Source organism: Manis javanica, chromosome 5 (assembly GCF_040802235.1).
Source record: "Manis javanica isolate MJ-LG chromosome 5, MJ_LKY, whole genome shotgun sequence".
NCBI classification, from domain to species: domain Eukaryota; kingdom Metazoa; phylum Chordata; class Mammalia; order Pholidota; family Manidae; genus Manis; species Manis javanica.
Window position 1 is genome coordinate 76,044,377 of NC_133160.1, and position 26,336 is coordinate 76,070,712.

The 26,336-nt window shown below is 36.8% G+C and overlaps 1 long non-coding RNA gene across 1 annotated transcript in view; it reads right to left on the reverse strand.

Annotated features, from left to right (window-relative positions):
• Window positions 1-24,564, reverse strand: part of LOC140849794 (uncharacterized) — a 166,354-nt gene extending 141,790 nt beyond the window's left edge. Inside the window, exon 1 of the long non-coding RNA XR_012131983.1 lies at window positions 24,487-24,564. This is a non-coding gene — a long non-coding RNA (uncharacterized lncRNA). The remainder of the gene's footprint in view (window positions 1-24,486) is intronic.
• Window positions 24,565-26,336: the final 1,772 nt, after the last annotated feature.

Below are 26,336 nucleotides of genomic sequence, written 5' to 3' on the forward strand. Positions count from 1 at the left end.
TTATAAAAACATTAATCACATGATAGGAGTTCTTCCTACCTTTGTGACCTAACCTAACCCAAATTGCCCCCCAAAGCCTCCACTTCTAAATACCATCAGATTTGGCATTAGAGTTTCAACAAACAAATTTGGGGTGGGGGACACAAACATTCAGTCCAAGTTAGTATTAAATAATGTTTACATTTACCTTATGATGTATATATGTACATATGTGAATATTTGCTTATTAGAATCTGATGTAATTTAATTTTTATGAGTTTAATTGCATACTAAATGAATGTACATATGACCTGTTTTGTTTGTAGTTGAAGTCTATCACAGAACTTTTTTTATAGTTCTTAAATAGAAATGAAGACAAATACATCTCATAGAATTACTGTTCATTTACGGAGTGCTTTAGCATTGCGATGTAACATCATAAAGTGAATAATTGAATACTCACTATTCTAAAAAGTTTATGTGGATTATAACATTTAACAATCATAATGATCCTGTGTTAATTGCTATTTTTATCCTTGTTTTACAGATGAAGAAACAGAGGCATAGATGATTATATGCAATTTGCCCAAGGAAGTACAGCTGCTAAGTAGTCAAATCCAAGATGCAAACTGGACCATTTTGACCCCAGTGTTCCCTGACATTCTCATGCTATTTGGCCTTCTGACATCCTAAACCTCCTCACTGTATCCTGAAAACTACAAAAATCCTGAATATATAAACTCAGAAATCTCAAATTTTTTGATTGGCAGCAAGAGTAATTGAGCAGAAGAAGGTCACACAGCATCATATTAGCTGTGTGGCCTACAGCCTGTGGCACTGCAGGCTGAAAAATGTTTCTGGGAATGTGCTCCTTCTTTCCCCTTTATTCTTCCTTCTAACTCCTTCCATTTTATACAGTTTTCAAAACTTGGTAACTGCTGGAAAGCATCGCACTTTATATGTGATTATAGTTTAGTAAAATAAGTGAAGAGCATGTAGTTCACCTTTATAATTTTTCAATTACTAGCCAAGATAAAACCCACTACTTAAAGTAAGTTGAGGATATCATATTAGAAATTTAGTCTAACATTTTGCAATGAACTTGAGATGTCATTTTATAAGTATTAAAAAATCAACTGTATTTCAAGTAAAAATATTTCTGACTTCATACATAAAAATGCATAAGGAACATCCTATTATTCACCAGTATATTAGTCTATTCTTATTTTCAATTTGTTCTTTTATTTTTAAAAAGACCAAGAACACTAGTAATGAATTTGAAATTTAAAAGTAATTTTAAATTATGGTAGATAATTGAATGAAAGCTCTCACTTTTCATTTTTTCTTCCAGTGTGCTTACTTGTCCCGAAGAGACTATAAATCTAAAATTACCTATGTCAGAGTTCTTACTGGAGAACTGATTTCTGTCAATGAGTTGCATTTAAAATGAGCTGTTGATGGTGGACCGGTCTTCTGCTTAGTTGTTTCCTACCAACAAACAGTTGTGGAGACCTTGTGGAGACCTAGGATCTTACTGAGCAACATTCCAGAGGCTCGATCTTGGGGGTGGGAGTCGGGGGGCAAGAGGCACCTGCAGTGCGAGCCGGTCAGGGTTTCCTTCGGTCCTTCTGCATGACACAATCAGAGCATCAGCTGCATCAGCAGGACTCTGTTCTCGCACCTTCTGGTCATTCTTAGACACTCCGCCTTGAGCCGACTCCTCTATTCAACATTAATTCCCATTATTCTGTTTAAGTAATCATATGTTTATTATATAGAAAATAATTTTTGACAATGAAATCCTGAAGATACCAAAATGAGAAACGATACTCCAATGTTCCTGTTAGAATTTTAAAAATATCTTTTTCATCATAGACATAAAGTATATAAAATATGTGATATAGTGTTCATCTTATTTTCTACCTCCTATCTCTAAGCCATGAAACATAATTTATATAAGAGCCTATTAATTGGATTAAATGTTTAAAATACTGTAGAAGTAGTATTTTCAAAATAAAATTTTCTTTGAAATAATTACAAAGGCTATGTGAACAATCTGAATATATACCTGGTTCAATGTCTGGCTTTATTAACTAGGACAGTTTCTTCTAACAAAATAAATATGTAATTTCCAACCTGAATTTCCTCTCAAGTCTCATTTGATTCAATAGATAAATATTTGCATGATACTGGTATTTTTCAAATGACAGATAAATTTGAATCACAATAAAAACATTTATGTGTTTTAGGAAACCATTGAGAATAAACAACATTGTTAATATTTATGTTCAAAGGAAGGTTGGTATATTCAGATAGTATATTATTGCCAGCATTTAAAATTTATCTTTCCTATTGTATAATTACTCATATCCCAGATGACAAGATTTTTGTATACCACTAATGAATATAAGTTTGTATGTATTAAAGTCTGTCTTTCTGGAGCATAGTTAGAAATTATAGCAATCATATGATGTTTTCCATATAATGCTCAGGCATAAATATCTCGTGCTGGGATTAACCATTTTAAGCACTAAGAGTGCAGATTCTTTACCTGGCATTTTGTGGGGACTTTACTACAAAAAATGTGTGGTTGGACATATATATATGCATACAAATAAAAATGTGAATACGGACTAATTAAAGGTCAACAAGAAATTCCCTTTTGTAACAAAGTAGAATTTTATGTGCCCCTTCCGCCTGTTCTTTCATGCTGACCCACTCATTCCTCACCAGACTATAATGGTATAAAGTGAGGTGTACTATTATGAGTTTCTCTAAATAGTTTGGTTTTTCACTGAAGGCAATGAAGTCACTCCACATTGAAGTGGCTTGCCTGAGAAACAGGTAGGGAGTTTGGAGGATAATGGTGTGGAATTATATGCCTATTTATAACACTACATAGCATAACATTTTCCCTCCTTAAAATCTGCTTTAATAGTAAAACAAAATTTTAGTCACCTGAGCAGACACTGAATTATTATTCTTTTCAGGCTTTGAAAATGTGCCAACTGCTTAATTTGCCCTTGCTTGAGAGATTGTGTAAAATAATAATCATCAAGATATCATTGTCCTCTGGTGAATGCATGACCTCTAACCATTAGCACCAGCATTCCTTTGTTGTGGGTCATCTCCAGTGTTAACATTAACCCTACCATCAGGGCTCTACTGTTACAGACATTATTTAACTTTACTTACCTCCTTGTTGGCTCTGTTTCCAAATAGGGGTCACATGGGGATTAGGGTGTCATGTATGAATTTGGAGGGAGGGACACAATTCAGTCCATAGCAATAGAAATGTTTCCTATTGCATTATATAATGTTAAATGGAAAGCCAAAAACCCATTAGTCACAGATCAAATTCTGAAGAAACCTAAGATGATCTTCAGTAATTCTACACCATTATCCTCCAAACTCCCTCTCTATTCTTGCTTCTTTTGATGCACGTCTTATTTTCTCTTTTATACATTTGAGGGCTTGAGTACCTGTACCAGTTCCCAAAGCATCCAGGACTATTTCCCCTGTCTCAGGACTGAGATTCAACCTTCCTAGACAATGATCTGTTCGATGAAAGTTTTGAACACATTCACTAGAGCTAGCACACCTACTCAGTGGTTAAAACCACTGCCTCTTTTGTTTTGAATCTTCACAGAGTATAAACCCAACTTGAAGCCAAAGGAGAAGTTATTTTATAAATTAGGGCATCACATTGGATTGCAAATAGGAAAAGCAGGATAAAGAGTGACTCTGGAAAGGCAAATGAAAGGCATCTGGCACATGATTATGTACTCACATCAGTAAATGACAAAGTGGTTGTTAAGGAAGTTAGGATAGAATGCATGGAAGATAAATTGCTTAATCAATCTTAGTTTTAAGTCCACTTTACTTCTAGCACTGCTACCATCATATAAAGCCAGTAAGAAATAGCTTGACATGAAATCCATTACTTAATCAATTGAAGATTTTTCACAAATCGTGAAAGAGTAGTATTTAACTCTAAAGTAAATCATTTTAACCCAATTTACCCTGATGAGCCATGAAGAAAAAAATCCTTCTGGCAACCAAACTATAAGATAAAGGAAATAAAAGGCATATGGATTGGGAGGGAAGAAATAAAATTACCTTTGTTCTCAGGTGGTCTGATAAACTATGCATAAAATTCCAAAGAATCAACAGCACAGCCAAAAAAAAATCACCAGGAACTAACAAGCGATAACAGAAAATCACAGTAGGGTTATCATGCATCAGTGTCTTTCCTATATATCAGCAATTAACACTTGAAATTTAAAAATAAAACACAATACCATTTACAATACAACCAGAAAAAAACTTATATAGCCTATATGCAGAAAACTATAAAACTCAGATGAAAGAAATAAAATAAGATCCAAATAAATGGAAAAACACACCATGTTCTTGGCCCAGAAGATACAACATGATCAAGATGACAATTATCACCCAAGTGAAGAGACAGTAATGAAACAGCTTAAAAAATAACTTGACAATTAATTGTGTTTCCATTGAACAGAGAATTAGCAGGCTTAGGCTTTTTCAATCAAAGTATCTGTCTTAGACACCTTTTTTGTATTTTGAAATCTGGTCTGTACTTTCTCTGTACGATATGTTCTGTGTGCAGGTGTGTGTGTGTGTGTGTAGCTCTCTAATACAAATCTCAGATAGAGAAAAATCTCTCTCTTTAACCTATGGTGGGACTTTTCTTATCACCTAAGAAAAACTTTTTAACACTAATATAATTTTGTTTGTCTTCATTTTTAATAGTCTATCAACCCTTACAGGCAGTCTTGCTTCATGCAGTATTATTGCTGCTCCAAACTTTTCTCCTCCTTATGAGGATTAATGGCATAACATTCCCTCACTTACTTGTTATGGGGGCCCTCGGATGCAGTGTCTACAGCAACTATGATCTAGTTAATTGAAGAACCCTGAGAAAGGAGGACAGTGCAGCAAGCCTATAGTGTGGTCTTAAGGCAAGGAATATAGTAGGGATATTTTAGACTGCATATTTATTTCTAGAACAATCTCAACAGTGTCAGAGGCTTTTGACAATAAAGAAATATCTTGACATTTCTTCCTTGGGTACATACATAAGTGATGTCTGCCATCACAGAAATCTAGTGATTTCAAAAGTAGGTGCTGCAAAGCAGAGGATAAATTACTCTGTGTCTGGAACAAATCTCAGTGAAAAGATCAGGTAGTTTTAAATTAAAATGGAATTCGCTTGTAAATGTGTAAGAACATAAATGTATATGTTGACCAGGAGTGCATGAAGATAATTCTTTTTGTAGAAACAAATAGCATTACAGTAAATTATATGTTTTGTAGAAGTTCTTTCAAGCTCAGACAATAATGATCTGATTTATAAATTCAAATAAATGTGCATAATTACAACATGGACATTTTAAACCTAGAAGATGACATACCTGCCTATTTAATCCACTTTTCAGAAAAACTATCCATAGTATCTGTGTTTCACTTATTAGAAGGGTGAATCTGGGTAGATTACATAACTGCTAGTGCACCCATGTCATTGTCCATAGATTGGCTACAACAGTTCTAGCCTCATTTTTTTAGAAAGAACTCAATGAATTTGAGTAATTTTTATTATAAATCAAAATAATTTTCCATGCTAACTGTAATGGATTAATTTGTAGAAATTAAACACTTTCAATGTGTGATTGACACAACCTAATAGGGTGTGACTGTGTTAATTTTGAGCAGATTTTATGTCAAGGCTCCAAAGTAAACAAGTTTTACATGACAGACAAATATATAAAGTGAAATATATGAAATGTGATTTTAAATAATTATATATATATATATACATAATAAACCTAAAATATAATTCCTATATTCCAAAAAAATGCTACATATATACATATATATGAAATCATATAAGCCTCCCAGAGCTTAAGGCTTTAGGAGACGGGGACAAAACAACCCAGCATCCCATTCATCCAGTATTTTTTTCTCTAGTGTTACTACAGAGTTGTCACATAAGATTCTGTGAGAAATAGTGGTTAAATTTTAGCAGATTAAGAGATGGGGTTATAGGTTAAAATGCCATAATAGGACATCCCTCATTAAAGAAAGAGAAAAAGAAAGTTTCATGCTGATACATGTCTAGCTAAATAAATTATCCCTCAAGCACAGGTACAGCAGCTGAGTTTGCAGATGATTCACTGGATGCCCTGTGAAAGGGCAGCTGGGCTACATTCTGATTCTCTTAGAAGTTTCGCTTCCAGGCAAGTGCCATATGGGTTGCATGTTAGATAAGGTCTTGTCTGAAACACTTCCAGATGTCAATGCCCAGAGAATTTATGGTCTTTATTGCAGCATTCTTTGTGGAAGAGAAAATGTTTTTTAAAAATTATTTCTGAATAAACAAAAATGTAACAGAAATACATTTGTGCTGGCAGGCTAGTTTTTGATATTGTTTCAGTTTACTGCATTCAATCATGCTATTTCTGGATATGTATAATAAGTATTTAACAGGATTGCTTTTTTTATAATTGAAAAATATCCTAGATTAGCAACATTAGTTACAAAAGAAATATCTGTTTGTTGCCTGAAAAGTGATAGAGCCAAATGGCATTGATTCTGGCACGCTATACAATAGCCCTCATCCATTTGTTTAGGACCTGATGTGGAAATCAATACATTGCTTGCCTGGGGGCATCCAAGGCTCTCTTTCCATTTAGACATCAGGCCTCTAGATTGCTGATATTATTAAAGAATAATCAATGTCTTTTTAGAAGCATTATTTTATAACAGTGTGCAAAGAAAGTCCTTCCTTTGAAGAATTTTTGCTGATCAAACTTTGGTTTTAAGTTTGTTTTAGCTCATGCAATTCTATTGTAACAGTTCAAGAGTTACATACTTTGAGACTCCCAGCTGAGTCCAATAATGGGCATGTACTGACTGGTTTAAAATCTAGCACTTGTATAATGTGACACTTCCTAAAATATCAATAAATATTTGTGGTATATTATTTCAATACAGTCAGAAAAGTATGCTATGACCTCTCCTTTGAGAAGCAGCTTATTGGCTGCTTTCAATAACTTTTATAGATTCTGGGATTGTTTTCAAATGCATATTTGCTCATAGAAAATTTTCATCCATGACTAAAAACAAAACTATTAATTCTCTATTTCAAATCCAAAATAAGTTTTTGACTATTAGGCAATTGATTTGTTAAAGTAACTTCTGATTTACCATTGTTATAACCTGAAACACAAATAGTTCATCAATCAAACAACTTCACATAAAACACAAAGCTTTCTATTCTGAGTAAAAGAAAATTTAAAAACTTAATATAGGAGGACCAAAGTAATGCTCATTTGATATGATATGAAAGTTTTATATATATATATTTTGAGAGGGCTTCTCTCATCTTTATTGATCAAATGGTTGTTAACAACAATAAAATTCTGTATAGGGGAGTCAATGTTCAATGCACAATCATCAATCCATCTCAAGCCTATTTCTCGTCAGTCCCCAATTTTCTGAAGCATAACGAACAAGTTCTTACATGGTGAATGTATTCTTCCATAGTGAATAAGCTCTTACAAGGTGAACAGTACAAGGACAGTCATTACAGAAACTTTCGGTTTTGATCACGCATTATGAACTATAAACAATCAAGTCAAATATGAATATTTGTTTGATTTTTATACTTGATTTATATGTGGATCCCACATTTCTCCCATTATTATTATTATTATTTTTATTTTTAATAAAATGCTGAAGTGGTAGGTAGATGAAGATAAAGGTAGAAAACATAGTTTAATATTGTAAGAGAGCAATTGTAGATGATCAGGTGTGTGCTTGTAGACTATGTGCTAATCCGAGCTAGACAAGGGCAATAGAACATCCACATCCACGGATGCAGAAGATTTCTCTCAAAACAGGGGGGGTGAGGTTCTAAGCCTCACCTCTATTGATCCCCAATTTCTCATCTGATGGTTCCCCTGCGACTGTGCCTGTCTTAGGTTGTTCCTCCCTTTAGGAATCTTACCCGTCTCTGGCTAACCAGTCATCTTCCGGGGCCATACAGGGAGATGTAAAGTTGGTAAGTGAGAGAGAAGCCATACTGTTTGAAAAGGTTAGCTTTTTACTTCTTTGCAGATTTATGCCCTGTGGCTTCTATGCCCAGCACTTGTCTCGAGGTATCTTTAACACCTGGAGGAATTATGATGCTCGGTAAATTCGATATGAGGCACGAATTCTACTTAAGGGTTGTAATTAGGAAGGAAGAAGAAAAGCTATAGAGGTAGCATATGGAAGAAAACATGGGAGGATTGATTATTTCTTTGACATATCTTCTTGTAGAGTACCTTAAGCATGTATAGGTTTTAAACTACTAACTAACTTGCGCATACATATTAACATAATAGGAATACGGTGACATAAACTAAGCAAATCTATAATTACCAGGCATCTCCAGTGAAGCCAAGAAAACCAGTTAGACACCCTAGGCATTTGTGAGAATTTGTCTATGATATGATGGATATTGTCCAACTGTACTTGAACAGTCTGAGAGAAATCAGACAAATTAAAGCAACCAATTTCTGGGATCTGTTCACATCCCATATGTTCTTTTAACCGTAGATAGTCTATAGTCGTAAGATTTTGGAGCGCTACAACTTGCACCCCTCCCAACTCCTGATTGAGTTCCAACAGTACAGATCCGGTCAAATTCATTGTTTCACTGTAAGCACAGGCCAGCCTAGACATCTCCCTCCTCATTCCAGTGGCAAGTCCAGGAAACGGTGGGATGGATGCAGCCACAAACACAGCATCGCCTGGATCCCTGTGGAGGCTTTTTGATGATCATCCCCCAGCATGAGTCCTCCAGAGAGTGCTGATGCCGGAAGCTCCTCCTCATATCGTATCTTAGTTCATTTTCTGGGTATCCAAGCTAGGCCTTGATCTTCTGCATAGAAACAAACAGACCCTTTGCCCACACTTTGACATGCCCTCTATACCACTGTGTAGAACTCATTGGAGGTCACCACACAGGAACTGCTTTTTTTTTTTCATCCTTAATCTACAGTTACATGAAGAACACTATGTTTACTATGCTCTCCCCTATACCAGGTCCCCACTAAAAACCACATTACAGTCACTGTCCATCAGCATAGCAAAATGTTGTAGAATCACTACTTGTCCTCTCTGTGTTGTACAGCCCTCCCTCCCCTTTCTCCCTCCCCTCCCTATGCATGCTAATCTTAAAAGCCCCCTTCTTCTTCCCCCCACTTATCCATCCCTGCCCACCCATCCTCCCCAGTTTCTTTCCCTTTGGTACCTGCTAGTCCGTTTTTGGATTCTGTAATTCTGCTGCTGTTTTGTTCCTTCAGTTTTTCCTCTGTTCTTATACTCCTCAGATGAGTGAAATTATTTGGTATTTCTCTTTCAACACTTGGCTTATTTCACTGAGCATAATACTCTCCAGCTCCATCCATGTTGCTGCAGATGGTACGATTTTCCCTCTTCTTATGGCTGAGTAGTATTCCATTTTGTATATATACCACATCTTCTTTATCCATTCATCTACCGATGGATATTTAGGTTGCTTCCAATTTTTGGCTATTGTAAACAGTGCTGCAATAAACATAGTGCTGCATCTGTCTTTCTCAAACTTGATTGCTGCGTTCTTAGGGTAAATTCCTAGGAATGGAATTCCTGGGTCAAATGGTAGGTCTGTTTTGAGCATTTTGATGAACCTCCATACTGCTTTCCACAATGGGTGAACTAATTTACATTCCCACCAGCAGTGTAGGAGGGTTCCCCTTTCTCCACAGCCTCGCCAACATTTGTTGTTGTTTGCTTTTGGATGGCAGCCATCCTTACTGGTGTGAGGTGATACCTCATTGTAGATTTAATTTGCATTTCTCTGATAATTAGCGGTGTGGAGCATCTTTTCATGTGTCTGTTGGCCATCTGTATTTCTTTTTTAGAGAACTATCTATTCAGTTCCTCTGCCCATTTTTTAATTGGGTTATTTGTTTTTTGTTTGTTGAGGCATATGAGCTATTTATATATTCTGGACATCAAATCTTTATCAGATCTGTCATTTTCAAATATATTCTCCCATACTGTAGGGTTCCTTTTTATTCTATTGATGGTGTCTTTCGCTGTACAGAAGCTTTTCACCTTAATGTAGTCCCACTTGCTCATTTTTGCTGTTGTTTTACTTGCACGAGGAGATATGTTCAAGAAGAGGTCACTCATGTTTATGACTACGAGATTTTTGCCTATGATTTTTTCCAAGAGTTTAATGGTTTCATGAGTTACATTCAGGTCTTTAATTCATTTTGAGTTTACCAATGTATATGGGGTTAGACAATGGTCCAGTTTCATTCTCCTCCATGTAGCTGTCCAGTTTTGCCAGCACCATCTGTTGAAGAGACTGTCATTTTGCCATTGTATGTCCATGGCTCCTTTATCAAATATTAATTGACCATATAAGTTTTGGTTAATTTCTAGTGTCTCTGATCTGTTCCACTGGTCTGTGGCTCCGTTCTTGTGCCAGTACCAAATTGTCTTGATTACTATGGCTTTGAAATAGAGCTTGAAGTTGGGGAGTGACATCCCCCCTACTTTATTCTTCTTTTTCAGGATTGCTTTGGCTATTCGGGGTCTTTGGTGTTTCCATATGAATTTTTGAATTATTTGTTCCAATTCATTGAAGAATGTTGCTGGTAATTTGATAGGGATTGCATCAAATCTGTATATTGCTTTGGGCAGGATGGCCATTTTGACAATATTAATTCTTCCTAGCCATGAGCATGGGATGAGTTTCCCTTTGTTAGTGTCCCCTTTAATTTCTCTTAAGAGTGACTTGTAGTTTTCAGGGCATAGGTCTTTCACTTCTTTGGTTAGGTTTATTCCTGGGTATTTTATTCTTTTTGATGCAATTGTGAATGGAATTGTTTTCCTGATTTCTCTTTCTATTGGTTCATTGTTAGTGTATAGGAAAGCTACAAATTTCTGTGTGTTAATTTTGTATCCTTCAACTTTGCTGTATTCCGATATCAGTTCTAGTAGTTTTGGAGTGGAGTCTTTAGGGTTTTTTATGTACAGTATCATATCATCTGCAAATAGTGACAGTTTAACTTCTTCTTTACCAATCTGGATTCCTTGTATTTCCTTGTTTTGTCTGATTGCCATGGCTAAGACCTCCAGTGCTATGTTAAATAACGGTGGGGAGAGTGGGCATCCCTGTCCGGTTCCCGATCTCAGAGGAAATGCTTTCAGCTTCTCGCTGTTCAGTATAATGTTGGCTGTGGGTTTGTCATATATGGCCTTTATTGTGTTGAGGTACTTGCTCTCTATTCCCATTTTGCTGAGAGTTTTTATCATGAATGGATGTTGAATTTTGTCAAATGCTTTTTCAGCATCTATGGAGATGATCATGTGGTTTTTGTCTTTATTTTTGTTGATGTGGTGGATGATGTTGATGGATTTTTGAATGTTGTACCATCCTTGCATCCCTGGGATGAATCCTACTTGGTCATGGTGTATGATCCTTTTGATATACTGTTGAATTCTGTTTGCTAATATTTTATTGAGTATTTTTGCATCTACATTCATCAGGGATATTGGTCTGTAATTTTCTTTTTTGGTGGGGTCTTTGCCTGATTTGGTATTAGGGTGATGTTGGCTTTATAGAATGAGTTTGGGAGTATTACCTCCTCTTCTATTTTTTGGAAAACTTTAAGGAGAATGGCTATTATGTCTTCTCTGTGTGTCTGATAAAATTCCGAGGTAAATCCGTCCACCCCAGGGTTTTGTTCTTGGGTAGTTTTTCGATTACCATTTCAATTTCTTTGCTCATTATTGGTTTGTTTAACTTTTGTATTTCTTCCTTGGTCAGTCTTGGGAGGTTGTATTTTTCTAGGAAGTTGTCCATTTCTTCTAGGTATACCAGCTTGTTGGCATATAGGTTTTCATAGTAGTCTTTAATAATTCTTTGTATTTCTGTGGAGTCTGTCGTGATTATTCTGTTCTCATTTCTGATGCTGTTGATTGGTGTTGATTCTCTTTTTCTCTTAATAAGTTTGGCTAGAGGCTAATCTATTTTGTTTATTTTCTCAAAGAAACAGCATTTGGCTTCGTTGATTTTCGCTATTGTTTTATTCTTCTCAATTTTGTTTATTTCTTCTCTGATCTTTAATATGTCCCTCCTTCTGCTGTCTTTAGGCCTCACTTGTTCTTCTTTTTCCAGTTTCGATAATTGCGATATTACACTATTCATTTGGGATTGTTCTTCCTTCTTCAAGTGTGCCTGGATCGCTATATACTTTCCTCTTAAGACTGCTTTCACTGCATCCCACAGAAGTTGGGGCTTAGTGTTGTTGTTGTCATTTGTTTCTATATATTCCTTGATCTCTATTTTGATTTGTTCATTGATCCATTGATTATTTAGTAGCATGTTGTTAAGCCTCCATGTGTTTGTGAGCCTTTTTGTTTTCTTTGTAGAATTTATTTCTACTTTCATACCTTTGTGGTCTGAAAAATTGGTTGGTAGAATTTCAATATTTTGGAATTTACTGAGGCTCTTTTTGTGAGCTAGTATGTGGTCTATTCTGGAGAATGTTCCATGTGCACTTGAGAAGAATGTATATCCTGTTGCTTTTGGATGTAGAGTTCTATAGATGTCTATTAGGTCCATCTGTTCTAGTGCGTTGTTCAGTACCTGTGTGTCTTTACTTATTTTCTGCCCGGTGGATCTATCCTTTGGGGTGAGTGGTGTGTTGAAGTCTCCTACAATGAATGCATTGCAGTCTATTTCCCTCTTTAGTTCTGTTAGTATTTGCTTCACATATGCTGGTGCTCCTGTGTTGGGTGCATATACATTTAGAATGGTTATATCTTCTTGTTAGACTGAGCCCTTTATCATTATGTAGTGTCCTTCTTTATTTCTTGTTACTTTCTTTGTTTTGAAGTCTATTTTGTCTGATATTAGTACTGCAACCCCTGCTTTCTTCTCACTGTTGTTGGTCTGAAATATGTTTTTCCATCCCTTGACTTTTAGTCTGTGTATGTCTTTGGTTTTGATGTGAGTTTCTTGTATGCAGCATATAGATGGGTCTTGCTTTTTTATCCATTCTATCACTCTATGTCTTTTGATTGGTGCATTAAGTCCATTTACATTTAGGATGACTATTGAGAGATATGCACTTATTGCCATTACAGGCTTTAGATTCGGGTTACCAAAGGTTCAAGGTTAGCTTCTTTAGTGTCTTAGTGCTTAACTTAGCTCGCTTATTGAACTGTTATATACACTGTCTGGAGATTCTTTTCTTCTCTCCCTTATTCCTCCTCCTCCATTCTTCATATGTTGTGTGTTTTGTTCTGTGCTCTTTTTAGGAGTGCTCCCATCTAGAGTAGTCCCTGTAAGATGCCCTGTAGAGGTGGTTTTTGGGAAGCAAATTTCCTCAGATTTTGCTTGTCTGGGAATTGTTTAATCCCGCCATCATATTTAAATGATAGTCGTGCTGGATACAGTATCCTTGGTTCAAGGCCCTTCTGTTTCATTGCATTAAATATATCATGCCATGCTCTTCTGGCCTGTAGTGTTTCTGTCGAGAAGTCTGATGTTAGCCTGATGGGTTTTCCTTTATAGGTGACCTTTTACTCTCTAGCTACCTTTAAAACTCTTTCCTTGTCCTTGATCTGTGCCATTTTAATTACTATGTGTCTTGGTGTTGTCCTCCTTGGATCCTTTCTGTTAGGGGTTCTGTGTATTTCCATGGTCTGTTCGATTATTTCCTCCCCCAGTTTGGGAAGTTTTCAGCAATTATTTCTTCAAAGAGACTTTCTATCCCTTTTCCTCTTTTTTCTTCTTCTGGTACCCCTATAATATGAATATTATTCCTTTTGGCTTGGTCACATAGTTCTCTTAGTGTTGTTTCATTCCTGGAGATCCTTTTATCTCTCTCTATGTCAGCTTTTATATGTTCCTGTTCTCTGGTTTCTATTCCTTCAATGGCCTCTTGTATCTTATCCATTCTGCTTATAAATCCTTCCAGGGTTTGTTTCACTTCTGTGATATCCTTCCTGACATCTGTGATCTCCCTCCAGACTTCATTCCATTGCTCTTGCATTTTTCTCTGCATCTCATCCCATTGCTCTTGCATTTTTCTCTGCATCTCTGTCAGCATGTTCATGATTTTTATTTTGAATTCTTTTTCAGGAAGAGTGGTTTGGTCTGTCTCTTTCTCAGGTGTTGTCTCTGTGATCTTTGTCTGCCTGTAGTTTTGCCTTTTCATGGTGATAGAGATAGTTTGCAGAGCTGTTATGTGTGACAGCTGGGAGAACTTTCCTTCTTGTTGGTTTGTGGCCTTCCTCTCCTGGGAGAATAGCGACCTCTAGTGGCTTATGCTTGGCAGCTGTGCGCAGATAGGGCTTCAGCTACATGCCTGGTTGGTTTGGAGTTTATCTCGGCTGTTGCTGTTGGCGTGGCCTGGCTGCGGCTTCTCCTCCAAAATGGTGGAGCCCTTTTGGAGGGGGAGCCGCCAGGAGGCTATTTATCTCCATAAGGGCCCTCTGTGCTCCCTGTTGCCCTGGAGGTTAGAGTGCCCAGAGATCCTCATATTCCCTGCCTCTGGGCTAAGTGTCCTGTCCTGCCCCTTTAAGACTTCCAAAAAGCACTCTCCAAATAAAAACAACAACAGGAATAACGAAAGAGAAAAATAAAAAAATAAAAATAAATTTTTTAAAAAAGGGAAATACACGCAATTTTCTTTGTCCTCAGGCGCTGGTCTCAGGCACCCACTCACTGGTCTTGCTGCCCTTTTTCCCTAGTAATTGGTTCCCTGTCCCTTTAAGGCTTCCAAAAAGCACTCGCCAAAAAAAAGGGAAAAACGTGCGATTTTCTTTGTCCTCAGGCACCGGTCTCAGGCACCCGCTCACCGGTCTTCCTGCCCTTTTTCCCTAGTAATTGGGTCCCTGTCCCTTTAAGGCTTCCATAAAGCACTCACCAAAAAAAAAAAACTGCTCCCGTTTCTTTGCTCTCCGGCGTCAGCCTCAGGCACCCACTCACTGGTCCTGCCACCCTGTTTCCCTAGTACCCAGGGCCCCACACATGCACTGTGTCTGCGCTCTGGTCTGGAATGCTGGGGCTGGGTGTTCAGCAGTCCTGGGCTCTCTCTCCCTCCCTGCTGACTCCTCTCCACTCGCCAGGGGCTGGCGGGAGGGGTGCTTGGGTCCCGCCGGGCCGGGGCTTGTATCTTACCCCCTTCACGAGGCACTGGGTTCTGGCAGGTGTGGATGTGGTCTGGATGTTGTCCTGTGTCCTCTGGTCTCTATTTTAGGAAGAGTTGTCTTTGTTTATGTTTTCATAGATATATGTGGTTTTGGGAGGAGATTTCCTCTGCTCTACTCAGGCTGCCATCCTGGCTCTGCCCCAAGTTTAATGTGTTTTATTTTCCTCTCTAAGTGGAGGTCAGTAACATGCTTAAGAAATGCAGTAGAGAATAAAACTTGAAGCCTCTTCCCTAACTATGTGTTCTTCAAGACACTTCCTCTCCTATTCCTTCTTTTAGTGTTTAAATAATGAGATATAGATTAAGTCATAATGTAAAAATAGATATTAGTGACAAAAGTTAGCATTGTGGCAAATAGGCAAAATAAACTAGTAGAAGAAACACATATAAATATGTAATATGAAAAAGTGAATTTTAATTTTTTTGTGGTAAATAAATAGTAATCTAAGGAAAAATGAAAAAACTGCCCATTATGTAGAAATTTACTGCACAAGGAAATCACCTGTTTAATTTAATATCTATTATACCTTCAGTATCCACTAACAATAGCCTGGAATTAAGAAATTTATAGCATAAGTACCCAGAAAGCTTTTTTTTTTTTTGGTTACAAGATAGGCAGGAGTAGTTAAACAGGTGCCTAGCTAAACTGTGTCCCTTTCTCTCTCCCCTTTTCTCCCTCCTTTTCTTCCCTCCCTTCCATCCTTATTTTATTTCTTTGTTTCACTATACACCAATGATCCTTCTAAAGTATATTTTTAAACTGTACATCTGAATTTGCAAAATCAAAATGCAGTAATTTTTAATGGCAATCAAAAACAGAAATAACAAAGGCATTCCCCTTGATTATTTTGTTTTTAATGATTTTAAGGGATTATATTTGAGGCAAGTTACCTGTAAGGTAGCATATTTTTCTTTAGCATGTTTGCTTTTTTCTGCCACATTTCTGCATCTCTCCACAGATTCGAGCCTAAAGTATTGGGTACCCTACTAATCTCAGCAAAAAGTTATTATTGAAAATAAAATCATTGTGGGGGGTGTTTTTGTCAAAACATCACAAATCATCAAGGACAAATCATAGAATATGGGGATTTCAACATTTAACTTGCTATTTTTTAAATATAGTCAGGTTGATAGCGAATAAAATTTGTTACCTTGAGGAGTAACTAATGAGAAATTTGTTGGTGATATCTACCCTGTTCCTAGTGACAGATGGAAGGAAATTAAAAGGACATTTAGTGAAGATCCAAGCAAAAACATACACAATGCAATTGACAAAAGCACCTGCTTTATATAAAGCAAAAGTTGAATGGGTATATGAATTATGTTGATTTTTATCAAGGAATGGTAAATCGACTTTGGGAAAGACTTGAATATTTATCTATATCATGTAGATTTGAAAACATTATATAGATTTTAATCTATACTGTCTGATGGGTGGCTGGATTCAGAAACTGGATTTGTGATCTTAATATTACTGACTTTTGTAAGTCTGGGATTGCTTTATATGTTACTTATTTATTTTGGGGTATGAAAGCAAAATCGCCCTAGCCAAAGTTAAACAGGCAAGACAGACTTCATTCAAGGCTACTGCAATAGGGGAGCATTGTCAGAACTGTCTGGACTCAATTCCACTGAAATAAAAGACAGTAGGATTTTTTTAAGATCTGGGATGAAGGGAGATCTTAGGCCATCTGTGTTTGCTAATTGCCTTTGTCCAAAGGAAAGCAAATTTTCTGCTACTTGTATGACAGGAGGTAGTTTTATAATTTGGAGCAAGATGCCCACTGAAGTTAAGCTCTGGCCTTCCTACAGAATCTAGGACAGAGGGGAACTATCATGGTTGATGATAATATTTCAAAAGAAAAGCTGTTAAGTCCATGAGAAAGACAATCCTGGGAAATAAAATTGACAAGAGGCTTTTTTAAAGACCTAATTTCAAGGAGACAGGGAAATAATTTACTATCATAAATTTTCTAAATGTGCTAAGGAAAGGGAGGTCAGGGCCCTGGAGTCAGGAAGAAGTAGTTTAGTCAAGCTGAGGTGAACAGAGGCAGTCTTGGTCAATGGTTAGGGAATAAAATGTTCTGTTTAGGCAAATAATTGATTTAGTATGTTGATTATTTATGGATGACCCAGTTTTAAAAATTTCAAGGCAAATACTATAGTGTAGAATTTCCAATACACAATTTAACATATGCAATAAAATATTATTCACAAGATTCTTTGGAGTTTTTCATGGTATTGGAATTAAAGAAACTGAACAAAATGTTACTAAGTTCAGTTATATGATCAATGTTATATGATCTCTAATTTTGTTAATATTAAATAATAGACTTGTCAGCTCTCCAGTAGAAAGATTATTCAAATATGTTTGCATCTGTATATAGTGTAAATTAGGAGACTCGTAAATGATTATTAGGCTGAATATAAATCCATTCTTCTGAGCTATAATTTTGAGAAGAAATAATCCAGTTTAAAAATCCATAATATAAAGAATGTCATATTATGCTACAACAAAATAATACATCTTACATCTGTAGATATAATCTTTTGAAAGCAGAAAGAAGAGCAAGTATCAAAGATATTCTTTTCATTTTAATGTGATCATATTGGCAAATGTAATAGTTTCTCTGAGCTAAAGTCCTATTATTTCCCTAAATTAAATTGTTGAGTTTAACAGTCTTTAGAAATAACATTTCTTAGATTTTCTTCTGTTACTTAGCTTGGAAGTATGGTTCTGTTCAGGAAACTTCAAATTCAAGACATAATAATTACTTTCAAATTCCTGACAATGTTTAAGGGTTTGTGAAATAAATATTGGCAATTCAAAGCTAGGATTATTTCAGTAAGATACTATGTAGTCCTCTCTTCAATTGCTGAAAATAAAAGAATTAGTAGATCAGATAATTGTGTAAAAGATTTCTGAATTAACTGGAGGAGTTGAAGATAAAGCTTTCCAAAACTTGCTGACCCAAGTTCACAGTTTGATCAGATTGAAAGGTACAGAAGGTTTTTTAAAAAGCAAAAGACTTCTGGTTTCTGCTTGGGATGTAGAGTTTAAAAAAGGCATTGCTCCCAGTGTTAAGATAATAACAATAAAAAAGTCAGACCATCTTCACATTCACTTTAAACCCATCAGAGAGCTGATATCACAGAGCAACTAACTGACCTGTAATTTAAGGAAAAACAGGTGCCTACAGGGCAAAACAGAACATGAATACTTGCCTATCTGGGCAGGTGCCTCAGGAACCCAGTAAGAAGCATTGAGCAGAAATTGTTAGTGAACTGGTAAAGAGCAAGTAGGGAGAGCAAAAAAAAAAAGGAAGGAAAAGAACTTCGGTGACTATAGATCTATAGATCCAAGAGAATTTTCATATAGTTTGCAGACATCTTTCCATAGATCACACAAGGACCTTAATAAAAATAAATCACTGAAAGAAATTACTTTGGGAAGGTTTGGGTTGGGAATAGTAGTGGCTATAGCAAAGGCACAACTCAGCCCAGATCCATTTCCCCAATATCTATAAGGAATAAAAAATAACTTAAAACTTATAGGAAAGTGGCAGCAAACACTGCTGCCTTTGGGCTCTGCTGAAAACCTACTGCAATTGAGGAAAGGGGAAAGAGAAAGCTCTCCAGCACTAGAATAGGACAGGAATATGTCTTGGCTTATAACTAATGCTGGGGAGGAGCAAGATTTCTGAGATTTCCCTACAAGTACACAGTAACTGCCTAAAGCTATATCAGAGTACTAGAACACTTCCCACATTCACCACAAAACTCATAAATATGAAGTAACAGTGAAATATTGCTGGGAGACATACAGGATAGAGTCTTTGTGAGGCCAGCACAAAAGATGACATAAAACTGCAGGTAGAATAGAGAGTAAGAAAATACTCCGGTAAGCCAGCCTCCACCTTAAACCCAGGTGACCGTGGAGCAGTTTAGACCCTGTGATTTACTGCGGGTAAGGAGCCACAGATCCCAAACAGGCTCACCTACTGATGAGACGACTTAAGCTCCACACTAAAAGTCTAGCAGAAGGAAAGGTTTGGTTATTTCAGGACTCAGATATTATTTACCTCAGGTTCTACTATGCTATACACAACATGCAGAACTCTCAACAAAAACGCTCATGAGGCATACAAAATGTCAAGATATCAAAACCCTGTCAAAAGACAAGGAGAACAGAACTGGATTCAGATATGATGTATGTGTTGGGACTACCAGGGGATTTAAAGTAACTATGATTAATATGTTAAAGGTTTCAATAAAGCAGACAAAATGCAAGATCAGACCAGTTGCTCTCCTGATGGAGGTGCTGCTTCCTCTGAAACTAATACTCTAAGCCCAGCGGAACACAAGATCATAAGAACAGCAAACAAAAAACTTGCTAGTAAGGAAGTAGAGGTAATAGCATGAGTGATGCTACTCCTAGTTCCGCTCCTTCATTCCCGGGCCCTTGAGTCTTGGCTGTGGGACAAACAGTCTCATATACTGGATGCTAATACAGAGCATACACAGCTTTCCTGAGAGCCTTGCTCCAGCCCTGCAAGATACTGCCACCTGTCTAAGGCTGTAACTGAGTCCTTAAAAGGCTATTCCATCGTTCTATCAAGCCAGCCATTTCAGGATAGTGGAGAACATGGTAAGAACAGGGAGCTCCATGAACGTGGACTAACCGCTTCACTTCTTTTGTGTGAAGTAAATTCCTTGATCAGAAGCAATGCTGTGTGCAATACCCTGATGATGGAAAAGGCATTCTGTAAGTCAACGGAGGGAAGTTCTGGCAGAAGCTCTGCATGTAGGGAAGTCAAATCTAGATCCAGAGTAAGTGCTCATCACAGTAAGCACAAAATTCTACCTCTTCCATGATGGGAGTGGTCAGTTTAATCAGCGTGTTACCAGGTGGCTGGCTCATCACCCTGGGGAATGGTGCCATACATGGAACTCGGTGTTGGTCTCTGCTTCAGGCAGGTTGGCCATACAGCTTTGGCGGCAGCTAGATCAGCCTTGATGAGTGCAAGTCCATGTTGCTGAGCCCATTATAACTTCCAACCCTGCCACTATGGCGACTCTGTTTGTTAGCGAGCTCATTAGGTAACAACTAGGGTGATTAGGGAAAGAAGCTAACATATCCACCAAAGGGTTTATCCTATCCACTTGATTACTAAAATCCTCCTCTGCCAAGCTCAACTTTTGGTGAATATTCACATAGACAGAAATATATTCATGTTTTTTTGTCCATTCAGAGAAAGCTAAATATATGTATCTCTTCTCCAGATTTCCTTGCCACCAATTGTGCAACCATGTTTCTGACAAGTTCTTGCCCCTCTAGTCAAACTGTGAATCACAGCCCATGACCTGAGCCCTGAGTTAAGTCTGCCTTGGTATTCACAAGGTTCAGGTGTCTTTATAATTGGCCTTCCTTTCCTCACCTGTAAATATTGTTTCTTCAAATAGTTTTTCTTCCTTTTCTGAATTTTGCTTGTAACTTTCTAAATATGGTTTAAATTTATCTATTTTAATAACTTTTATATTACCACTCAGTGATGATACTGATTACAGTCTTCATCACCAAATGATACTAAAAAAATGATTGCCAAGGTCATTCCTTTGCAGCTGACAGTGAGCAATGGAAGCAGCTGTGTAAGCTCTTAGAAGTTAAAACTGTTCATAATTAAAATTTTTGTTATACAGGTACATTCTCAGGCCATATAGTGTTTCTAAATTCAATTTTATTATTTAAATACTACAACTCACCTGTAACAAGTAGGAAACGAAGAAGAATGAAGAGGAGAAGGAAGTTACAAACAGGGAAAGGAAGGTGATGGAGAAGTAAGAAAGGAGAAGATGGAGAGATTACAGTAAAGGGGGAAAGTGTTCTTTACTCAGTGCTGTATAAATGCAAAGCCCCCTTAACCTCTGCATGTCCAAGTGAGATGTTAGCAAGAAAATGTAGCAGATTGTTCCACTGAGAATATTCTTTCAAAATTTACTACCTGACATGATCACTAAATTCCTTGTGTTAAGTTTATCTTACAGAATTATCTAGAGGACTGACTGTGGATGGTGACATAATGTCTCGCATCGGAGAGAGACATCATGAGACCACATGTAAAGCCTACATACCCCGTGCCCTTACCACTCTTTGCCCCATTCTTGAAAGCCTTAAAAGACAGAATTCTAAGCCCTTAAGTGTGCCTCCTCTCTGAGGTGGTCTGCGCTTCCCTTTCTCTGAGTGTGTACAAAGCCTTCTCACTGCTCAACTCACTGTTTTGTCTCTGCACTCTCCCAGTGGTAAGCATTTTTGTTACTTCACTATTTCTTCTATTTCCTAGACTTAAGCACAAGTCTTCACTCTCTCTCTTTATCCTACTTCAGACAAGTAGGGAAGGCCTACCGCGATCTCTGATTTGGGTTTGCAAGCTCCTGACACCTGGGTGACCCAGACAGGGCTGCAGCTGTATGATCATGCACTTCAGTAGCCTGCCTAAAAATCTCCTTTCTTTTCCTTTGAGTTCTCAGAACATATCTCACTCCATCCAGTGCTCTGCAGCAACCCCAAATCCACAATCCTGGGGTGGTGGTGGCTTAGTGCCCACATCGTGCAGATTCAGGCAGACACTGGATGCCAGGTGACCCTGACTTCAGGAGTTGGCAAGGGATGTGCCCCATGCTGAGCAAGATTTCACTGAGCTTCCCTTTCCTCCCTCTGTTCTTCCTCACTCTCTGCTGCCTACAAAGCAGCTGCCACTCACTGCTTCTCTAACTTTAATGAATTCCTTCCTTACCTACATTCTTTAGACATGCTCAAGAATTCTTTCTCGTATAGAGTCAAGAACCCTCCTCCATCCAGGTTGAGGTTTCATCTAGTGTGCAGGGAAAGACCTCCCTAAGTTAACCTGAAAACTTTGGCATAGAAACTAATATCTGAATAAAAATCTATAAACAATTTTTGTCAATTTTCTTTCAGACAATTCTCTAAGAGACAGAAACAAAATGTAAAAATCTATGTGAAAACAAGAAAGGGAATGTAATTCATCAAAAATTAAATATAACCAGTCAGAAAAGGAAGCAAAATGCTTAATGACTGTAAAACTACCATCTTCCATGTAAAAGAAATTAATAATACATGAAAAAAAATCAGTAACTGGAAATGTGCTTATAATTACAATTGATTTGTTTTTGACCCTGTACTGACTAGACCCAAATTAATATAACTATATTTGATGCTTCTTTGGAAATACCAGAATCCTACTAATAGCCATAAAAAGAAAGGGAATACATTGAAATGTCCATAAAATACTTTTTTAACTTTTGATAGATGAACCTAAAGCAAAAAAAATCCTTTATGACTTATAAGTTATATTATACCTTTACAGATGTCTTGATCTGATAGAATTAATTAAAGTTATTTCCCTGAAAATTCATCATTTCTCCTGATCCCAATGATTAGCCTCACATTGTATTGATTATTCAATTATTTTGTCTAAGAGCTGGTACAATATCAGAATCCCCCATTATATACCTTTGTGTATTTTATTCTTTATAGTTTTTGGTTGCTGACAGCATATGAGAGAGCATGATCAAAAAAAAACAAAAGCCACACTCACATTTTCAAAGATGTTACTTTATAAAAAGTTATAAATTATTCTATTTTTTATAGAAACTGAAGTGATCTGTTCATATTAGAGAGTTTTATATATTAGATATTAGTTTTAAATATTAGAAACATTTTGAAATATCTCTACATGAGATTCAAATAATAACAGTTGATCGATGACACTTCCTCTTCAAAAAATGTATTGGAATACAGATAGGAACTTCCCATGTTCTTTTAACAATGATCTACTTTTATAACATCCAATTCATTCCAATCTATCCATTCAGAGAATGTGACATAAAGTCAGAGATATGTGTGTGTGTGTATGTGCATGTATGTATCCCTTTTGGTTTATTTGAGCATGTATGTATCCCCTTTGGTTTATTCGATAAACCAAGGTAGCACTAAACTATAACTAGTCTAAGAAATCTTAAGAAAAATGGTAATGGACTCTGTCAATGAGTTTTGGCATAATGTTCTCATATTATAAACAGAGAATGTTTTACTTTCTAGAGTCCAACTAGCTTCCCCTTTTTCCTCAAATTTTGCTCATGATAATTATGTGTAACTTAGAGATCTGAAGGTGTAAGCTAGCTGGACCTTATTTATAAGGGAATGAACCCCAGTCATGAGAGTTCTACCCTTGATCACCTAATCATGTCCCAGAGGCTCCACCTCTTAATACTATCACCTTAGGAGTTGGCATTTCAACATACAAAATTAATTTGGGGTGCAGAAGTACAAGCATTCAGAACACAGCATAAGCCTATTGTACTTATTTCACATCACAGAGACCTATCAAGGTTAGATCCAGTAAGTAGCTCTCATCTTGGGAGGAATAGAGACACCCCTTAATGAAGGACATTAACACCCAATTCTCTTCCCTATTAAAAACATAAACTCTGACTCTTTTATAAAGATTAGGACAGAAGAGGCATTAAAGGACTGAAAAATGTCTAAAATTTCTATGGGAAGTAGTTTTCCCATGTGGGATGCTCTTCAGAACCTACCTCCACAACTTCTCATGACTTCTAACTTTGAATTTGAAGTTATTTATCAGGGTGTCTTAACAATGAAGGTAGAATAATAAAAATATTTGTGGATTAGTTGACATCAGCTCTAATATGACATTAATAGTCAACCAGTCATAATAGGAGCTTATTGTGGACAGGGGATTAAATATGACTGTCTTGCTTCTATAAACCTGCCTGGAACCCCACCCCAGAAAACAGACTCAGCTGTTTCTTGCCCCCATATTCTTGTCCAAGGTCTGTGAACTGAAAGAATAATTGCTCCTACTTCTAAGTATTCGTGAAACTACTAATTGAATGTCTTGTTAATGCCATCATTCTTCTGTAGGGCAAAAACACTTGCTCACACTCTTCTAACACAGTGATATTAAGAGAAGGCTCAATTGATGGAGTTTCTTCCAAACAGACTTCCTTCCATACTAAAATGCTTCTGATAGTTGCACTATAAGTAATTTGTTGACATTCCCACTGATGAAAGAGTTTGTTAGAGATAACAGTATTATTACATATTTCTTAAAGGAAAAAAGAGAATACATTGCAACTTAAAAGTCATGTTGTAAAAGAATGCATTTAGAGGACTTACTATTTTGGATCACTTTAAAATATCAATTCCGCTTAAGTCATGATTCTTCTTATATCATATGGCATGCTTGGATTTTCTGAAAGAGAATACACATCCAGATACACAACAATTACAACCTTGATCCTTGATGATTGGTACAGCCTTATTTATTTCAAAGTTAACAGTGGTGAATTTATGACCATTTGAATTTTGTTGTATGAAGGCAGGATCACTGATTGAGAAAGACAGGAATGCCACCAATCAGAATGGTAATAGTTGGAAAGATGCCAGTGGTGCCACAGTAAGGAAGGGAATAAGGAAAACATTTTAGGAAGTAATACATTCATGCATTTACTGATATCTGTGAGTGAAGCCCAAGTTGACTTCCAGCATTTCTTAGCCAGAAGGAAGGTGATATGCTACTTGGTACTTAGAACTAAGCATATGGTGCTCAAAGTATGTGTGGCAAGATTACCACATGGAGCCTAAGGCATTCCTAAACTAGGGAATTATATTTTAATTAGTACAAAGAAATATGTTATATTAACTCAGCATATTATCAGTCTCTGAGAGACTAAAAACATGAGTATGACACTTACAGTGACTCTGCAACCTGAGAATCTGTAATAAATAATCTGTAGGCTGATTCATAAAGTCAGGGGAAGAAAAGAAAGGATTCAAAATACCAATCTCTAAGGGAAATGTACATATAATTTTGAACTCAAGCAGGTATGAGAAACATAAATTGCATGACCAGATGTTTCACCTCCCAGTATGTTCCAGCTACACAGTCAACAATTCTTTAACCCACACTTACAGCCTCAGAGGCACTTCACTGCAATACAGTTAATGAAAACATGCAATTGACACTTAGGACCTTGAATGTTTAAACTTTATAGCTTTTATTGTCAGGAGAAATAGCCTTTCTTTTCTGTCCAAGATGGCAGTCATCTCTTGCCTGAATTTCTTCCTCTGAAATAGTTTTCCCATGTGGGATGCTCTTCAGAACCTACCTCCACAACTTCTCATGACTTCTAACTTTGAATTTGAAGTTATTTATCAGGGTGTCTTAACAATGAAGGTAGAATAATAAAAATATTTGTGGATTAGTTGACATCAGCTCTAATATGACATTAATAGTCAACCAGTCATAATAGGAGCTTATTGTGGACAGGGGATTAAATATGACTGTCTTGCTTCTATAAATTCATTAGGACAGTATGTCATTCCTCAGGTTATTGCAGGGATTAAGACCATCGAGGTGTTTGAAGATTCAGGGATGGTCATGACTACCACATTCCCATTTAACTTGTCTATTTGGCTTGGGTGGAAGGAAGACTGATCTTGAAAAATGGCTGTGAGTTATTATAATTTATTCATGTGGTGACTCCAGTTGCAGCTACAGTTCCAGATAGCAATTCAATATAGACCCTCACAATGGCTATTCAACTATGGAACCAGTAAATGGTTTTTCTCTACATGAAACACAACCAGAAGCCATTTACTTTTACCTGGCAAACACTCTAACATCTTCAAAGTAAATTCTCCTGATTTATGCCATACAAAGTCTTCAAAGGTTTCAACCAGCTCGACATTCCACAGAATGTCTCTCTGGCATTTCATAGGATGTCACTGTTGCCTATAATGGCATTATGCTAATTAAACTTGATGAGTAAATCAGCTTTTTGATGCCTTATCATGACACATATGAACCGAAAGTAGAAGAGAAATTTCAGAAAATTCAGTGGCCTGTTATCTCAGTGAAGTTTCTGGGATCCAGGGTTTAGAGCAGGATGAAATAAGACAGTCCACAGTAATATCTTGGTGAAAATTTTTGGATATTGACAGCAAATACAGACCACTTTTGAGGG